The sequence below is a fragment of the Euprymna scolopes genome, chromosome 10 (assembly GCF_053919585.1).
Source record: "Euprymna scolopes isolate OS-2025 chromosome 10, ASM5391958v1, whole genome shotgun sequence".
Classification (NCBI taxonomy): domain Eukaryota; kingdom Metazoa; phylum Mollusca; class Cephalopoda; order Sepiida; family Sepiolidae; genus Euprymna; species Euprymna scolopes.
Window position 1 is genome coordinate 151957529 of NC_136491.1, and position 7269 is coordinate 151964797.

General features: G+C 35.0%; 1 non-coding gene across 1 annotated transcript; it reads right to left on the reverse strand.

The window, feature by feature from the left end:
• Positions 1–2649: 2649 nt before the first annotated feature.
• On the reverse strand, positions 2650–2722 carry Trnah-aug (transfer RNA histidin (anticodon AUG)). Its single transcript has one exon. It is a non-coding gene; the product is annotated as a tRNA-His (tRNA).
• Positions 2723–7269: the final 4547 nt, after the last annotated feature.

The window sequence follows — 7269 nt, forward strand, 5'->3', positions numbered from 1 at the left end:
GATCCGAAAAAGTTGTCAAAAAAAAACTCAAATATATAACAAATAAATGTTATCAAAGGCAAGATAAGTTACTTTTCTAACAAACTGGATAAATTTTAAGTGTTTTCTTTTTATTTAATGTAAAATGTGTATTCGGCTCGAAAAACATACAGTGTTTACTGATGTGTTTGAAAAATGTAAATGGCGGCATGCCTACTGTTGCACACTGTAAGTTTGGGAAAACGAGGTTAAACAAAAAAATTATACAAAATACTGTTAGAAACTCGTTCAATATATGTTACCGTGACATAGGCGGACATATATTCTGTATAATTTGTTTGTTTGAACTCATTTTCTCAAACTTACCGAGTTCAATAACGAGCATGCCGGCATTTTTCTTTTAAAAATATATCGGTAAACATTGTATGCTTTTCAAAGCGATTGCACGTTTTAAGGTGAGTAAAACCCTAAAAACGTTTCCAGAAATGTAGTAGAGTAATATATCTTGCCTTTGGTAACATTTATTTGTTATATATTTGCTTTTGACACCTTTTTCGAATCTATGTGAGCAGTAATACAAACCCAAAATTTAATTTAACTTGAAAATAATATTTAAAATACACGTGCATACACTGCACAATCGCCCTTATAATAATAATAATAATAATAATAATAATAATAATAATAATAAACTGGTGTAGATGACATCGACTGGCGCCACACCAACTAGTTGTGAAGGGTCAGGGAGGATGGAAAGAACGGGGTGGGAGAGTACTAACAAATCTCCACTGGAAGTGTGCAGTTCAAATCTGGTACCTTGGGGAGGCAGTTTGTCACCCAACCCCCAGGAAACACCAATCGCCGATGGCAACGAGAAATCAGTGACAACGGCTGTTGCGATAACATGCAATCATATGAACAAGTAGTGTAGAGGTGGAGAACACTGGCAATATGGGGAGACTTGTTGTCACTTGGTCTCCAGGGAACACTACAGGTTACTGCCAGTGAGCGATCACAGATGATAGCCAGTGAGACAACTAATACCCTACACATTTTGATGAAAAACATGGGGGGGATGAACATAGAAGAACAGAAAATCAAAACTTTAAATATAATTTCTGTATTTAAAGTAATAGTTATTTAAATATTTCAACATATAATGTTGTGGGCAAAATCCAACTTCTCAATAAAGGACACCATGGATAGGAACAAAAATAATCTCAGTTCTGGACGATTTTTCCTCCACCGACCGAGGACAGAAAAGGTCAAGTGTAGCATTAAAACAGATACTGCACTGTGATCTTGTTCCGAAGGCCAAAAAAATATTTGTGTTTAATGTTTCTTTAAGTTCCCTAAATTCATAATTCAGTTTTATGAGTGCTAAATTGTATATTGCTTTAAAATTACTTAATTTTACATAGATAATATTTATATTTTATATTGAATAAAGTTCAGTTTAAGTATTAATCGAACTGTGTTCCTTTTTCTTTTTAAAAATGTTTTATTGCTCTTTTCCAACTGGCCCTTATATAGTACTGACAGTCTGACAAATCTTACCCAAATTGCCTGCAGACATTTTTCAGTTACCAGGCCTTCTTCTTACTCTCGGTGGCCGTGGTCAAACGCATCATTGATATCACGAGCTGTTTCGACAGCTTTTTGGCCTAGTTTGAACTGGAAAAAGAAAACCGTTCTGATTTGATTTTTTTCTATGCTGTCGAAAAGCCTGCAACAAATAAACGAAGGGATTGAGAACAGTAATAAATAACACGACTCGATAGCGCGAAAAACGCGCGTCCAAATGATATATAACATGGCTTTATATATATCAATAAATTAATTCAGAAATCATATATAAAATAACATATGTGTGAAAACGATATTGCTTTTGCACCAACCTAATACAAATTCCATCTTCTTAGTCATTTTAATACCCTCTCATGAAATTTGTTTGAAATATTTTATCTTACATTGCTATGATCTATCTTGAGGGCCAAATTGATTTTTTAAGCAAAGTTGATTTTGTTGCATACCTAGTTTGATTTTTAAGTCATTTATAACCTTCTACCTATAACATCATCTATTCTTATTTATAATTATATAATAGGTTGCAAATTAACACCTAAGATAGATACGTCTACTCAATCTTCATTTAGAATCTAATCATCCTATTTTTACACTCTTATTTTCGCTTATCTTTTTATGAAGTTTTAACTTTATTTACCTCTGATAGCTACCCGCCTTTGCCTTATTATTCTTAATATTCAATGATTGCCCAACTAATAACTCTACTATAGTGTTTATCTTATTATTACCCCTAATTTTTTCATCTAATTTTTTAACTTTAATTTACTATAACTTTTATAAATTCTGATATGTTAATTTTTAATTCTTCTCTTATTGTAATACAATTGTCTTTTTAAATTCTGTATTATCTATATTTTATACTAGCGGCTGCGCCGCGTCGGCACACACAGCGCCGAGTCAAACACAAAATCAGATACACTCAACATCAATACACTCAAGAGCGTCTTACCATCAACGCTTACATTGTGAACTCGGAGTGTGGTAAATTACCATATGCACAAAACAAAATCACTGAAAAAACAAAAATACCCTAAGGATACGAATATGAGCAAACGTGGAATAAAATGATGGTAAAAATTATAACGAACTTGCCAGGATTCGAACCCAGAATCTTCTGATCCATAGTCAGACGCGTTATCCTTTGCGCCACAAGTCCTGTTCGTATGTTGGATGATGTTATCGTGACTGTATACATACACTGCTAAATTTTGTTGACATGGGGAGGTAACTTTTTCGACAATTGCACGAAACGGCTCAAAAAACTTATTTCTGGCTTTTTCTGTTACTCGGCGTTGTTTATTACGAACCATATATAGATAAGGACAATCTAGGGACTCACACCTTTCAGGGTTAAAAAGAATTTTTTCAATTCGGTGTTAGGGTTCGGTAGTTTTATTGGTATATTGGTATATTGGTATATACACATAAATAAACATTTAGAATTTTATTAATAGTATAGATATATATTTAACTACTGTATCCACAGGTGCGTCCAGTTTTTACTGTTATTCTTTGATAGTTTTTCACCTGAATGGCTTAAGTTCGAATCCAATTCCATAAAAATATTTCACTTAAGATGTTGGTAACCATCACATGATCTTTGCCATGAGTGTCTGAGGTTTTACTTGAAAGAATTCTGAATAATAAAATGTAGTGAAAACCATGTCAACAATATAATCTTACAAATCGTCGATCGCAATCTTTTTCACAGAGAATCTGCTGTATCGTTATTTTCTTGGAAGGTGCTTGACAGAACTTCAATCTATTCTTCGTGAAATATCGGTAACAATAACTCATCTAGCTACAACCACTCTCAACAATTTTTCCTTCTTTTTATCTGTGCTCATAGAATTTTCGTTTAGTTTTCTAAACGCAAATACGGCGAACAACTTTCTTTCCAATAACTACACGCCTGTGGAACAGTATACCGTGGGTCTGCTTCCCAGGTGTCTACAGCATGTGAGTTTTCAAGTCGAATATAAACAAATTCTTTCTAAGCTGCCCACGTACATAATAAAATTCTAATCAATGCATACCACTATGGATCATTGCAGTGTTGTCTCACCGAGTAACTGACAATCAAAAACCTTGTCCTCGCATGGGGTTTGGGTCTTGATAAGCAATGAACCCCTCGTAAAAAACGATTGTCATCTGTTTATTTGCAAATGAGTGACACGAGAGCTTTTATTTACAAAGGAGTTACCACTTATCCAGGCCCGGAGACCACTAGAGGATAAAGGTGTAATTAGTGTAATGAGTGGGATAGAGTTAGTAGTGGAAATTTTGTCAATTGGATTACTTAAGGGTGCGGCTCATCAAGAACTTGTTCACGTTGGAATTGAAATGACTATATTGTGGTCAGTTGGAAAGCAGGAAAACGAATAGAGTTCCACGGGCGTGCAGTTCTTAAAAAGAAGCTGTGTTCATGGAATCTACGTTTAGGTTTAGGCACAGATTAAGAGTGAGGAAAATTATTGATAGTGATTTCAGATAGACAAGTATTTTTCGTAAAATTCAGGCCAAAGGGGGGCAATATATTGGAGTACAGATGAGCACTTGCCATGTTTCAGAAAGAGGTATCAGAGACGAGAAAATGTTATCCCTCCACTAGGCTATGAAGATGTCTTTCTTTTTATCTTCTCTAAGCAATTGTAAATAATTGTGTGTACGGTTCTCCAGTAAAATCAAACTTTGCACTTATTATCTCTGTAGACACACGACGACCCTTATCCTTGAAATTCTTTATTTGGCCAATCAACTCTGATGTTCTGACTTCTTTACTCCTCCCACATTTCTTATCATCACTTACAAACGTTTCTGCCTTCCTTTAATCTATTATTGCCACTCAAAAACTAATGTTTGGTTCATGCAAAATTCAATAAGCTTCCAGGCTTTTTCCATATGGGCTGTTTTATTGATGTTTTATTGATGTTTTATTGATGTTTTATTAATGTTTTATTGTACACACATGAAACTGTAGTCCCATTCGAAGTAATCTCCGACTGCTATACACTTGTTCTACTGTATCAACCGCTTATGAAAGGCCTCATGCAAGTTTTCTTGCGTGAATGTGTCTATGACCTTTCCCACAACCAATTGTCTCATAATCATAGCCTCTAAGGTTTTCATTGAGCGTAAGGAATAACTGAAAGTAAAAAAAGCAAAGTTCGAGCTGCAATCTCTGGTCCCCCCCTCGTTAATCCTTCATGATAAACACCCGTCTAGCTGAAACCACTGTCAGTAATTTACCCGACTCTTTATCTGTGCCTAAATCAAAACGTAGATTCCATGAACATAGATTGTCTCTGAGAAGTGCACGCCTGTAGAATTCTCTTCCGTTTGCCTGTTTCCCACCTGACTACAACTTTGACGTCTTCAAGTCCAACATAAACAAATTTTTGATTAATCGTCCCCTTAAGTAAGACGCTTTATCAAATCTCCAATACCAACTATCACTACGATATTATCCCATCGATTATTGTACAGAAAATAACCCTTATCCCCGAGTGGCTTACGGGCCTTGATAAGTGGTGATCCCCATGTTAAAAAAAAGTCCGTACTATAGAGGTGATGAGGAGCTATCTGGACAACGTCTTTCTTTTTATCTGAGCAATTGTAAATAATTGTGTGTACGCTTATCCAGTCAAATCAAAATTTGCACTTATTATCTCTGTAGACTCACGGCGGCCCTCATTCTTGAAATTCTTTATTTGGCCAATCAACTCTGGTGTTCTGACTTCTTTACTCCTCCCACATTTCTTATCATCACTTACAAACGTCTCTGCCTTCCTTGAATCTATTATTGCCACGCGAAAACTAATGTTTGATTCATGCAAAATGGTTCAAAAGCAGTCTGAAGCATTCTATACGTTTTTGTAGCATGTTTTTCCAAGTTTAAAACAGTATTTTATTATATATCCGTCATCTAAATTGTTCTCACGTCCAGATAGCATTTTAGCATTTCATTAGTTGTGTCAATCAGGCTTTAGTAAGATGTATTCCAATTTCTGCTGCAGCTCTTCATGTGAACTTGAAATCATAAAAATTGATCAGTCATATCATAAGATGTATAGAAATAACACACTGAATTTTCAAGAGTCTACAACAATTTTAAATGCTTGTACAAAAAAGTATAGAAATTTATTGCAGGTATCTCGCATTTTCTAAAGAAAATGTCAAGGAGAATTTACTAATCGTCCTCGCCATTTACTGTGCAATGCTTTAACCACTAAACCAGATATGGGTACAAAATTGTGTTTTTCCCCAGTGTACCGAGTGACCTGTCGCATTGTTTTTCCATAAAATATTGAATGTAAAGGTGATGGAAGGACATAATCTTTCCTTACTTTGACTAATTTTCTCTCCGCCTTTCCCCCTCCTTTTCCCTTACACCCCCTTCCTCTCTCTCTCTCATTCTCTCTTTCTCTCTCATTTCCTCTTTTTTCCCCCTTTATCCCATATCTGCGCATGTCCCTAAATATAAGTAATTTGACCTGGTTAGATCGTGCATCCCTGCATGCTCATCTGGTTTACTTAGGACGTTCTTATATATTTATCTCTCCCCCACAAGGGTAGAATTAGATAATGAAGGGCATTGACGCGTGGTTTTGATGTGCTCTTCTCGCATTATTCGAATAAACCATCCATTTCTTACGGCGAAAATGAGGGGTCATACTCAGATCAGCAAAAATATTTTATATATCTATATATCTTTAAAAGTGAGAATGTGTGAGGACATTTCCCAACCTATATAGTCAACGAAATTTTGATCTACACTTGAATTTGGTAGATAAGGTATTCAGACATGTGGAAAATGTTTTAATCATCCGGAAAAGAAGGATAAAAATTGAAAAAATAAATAAAATAAAAATAAAACGGTATTTCACGCACGCGCGACCGGGAAACATGAGAGCTTCGTTATGAAGTTTTAAAAATACTTTTAAAACATTGTGTCAATCTGGTCTAATGGTTATCGTACTACTCGAATGCACATGTCAGAGTTTATTTCCGGTTCTTTTAGTTCATTTTTAAAAGGAATTTAATGTTCCGTTTAAAACCTACGATGTTTTTAGCTATAATAAATAAGAAATCTTCATTATATAAAATATAATATTTATGCGTATTTTACGATCTGGCAACACTAGTTTACCTTCTAATATACCTATAAAAATGAAAAGTGAGAATGTGTGCGTGTGAGGACAATTCTTAACTTATATACTCAACAAATTTTTCATCTACAGACGTGGAATTTGTATATATGTATATTGACAAATTTAATAGGTTTTCATACTGGAAAAAATGCTACTAAATGGTCAAAATTTAAAAAAAAATTGTACTTGGAGGTCATCGAATTTTTATCGATCTGTCAACTATTTCACAACTGGACGGTCGTGAATCATGAAAGCTCCCCTTTGTTAACAATAAATAGGTTGAAAACACTTTTTAAAATTCGTGTCAAGCTGTTCCAATGGTTATCGCTTTCTCTGCGTTCCCAGTATTGGTTTGCTAGTGGACGTTCGCCAATAGTTGAATGCAAAATAGTGAGACAAGCAAGCACATGTAGGGACCTAGACGATCCATGTAGATTATACGTAAATGAAAAAATCCCTCATCACTGGAGAACGACGGATTCCTAGCCTACAACATCTAAGAGCGTCCACCAAAATGCAATACGAGCCTGCGCCTCAAGGTAAAAAAGAAAGG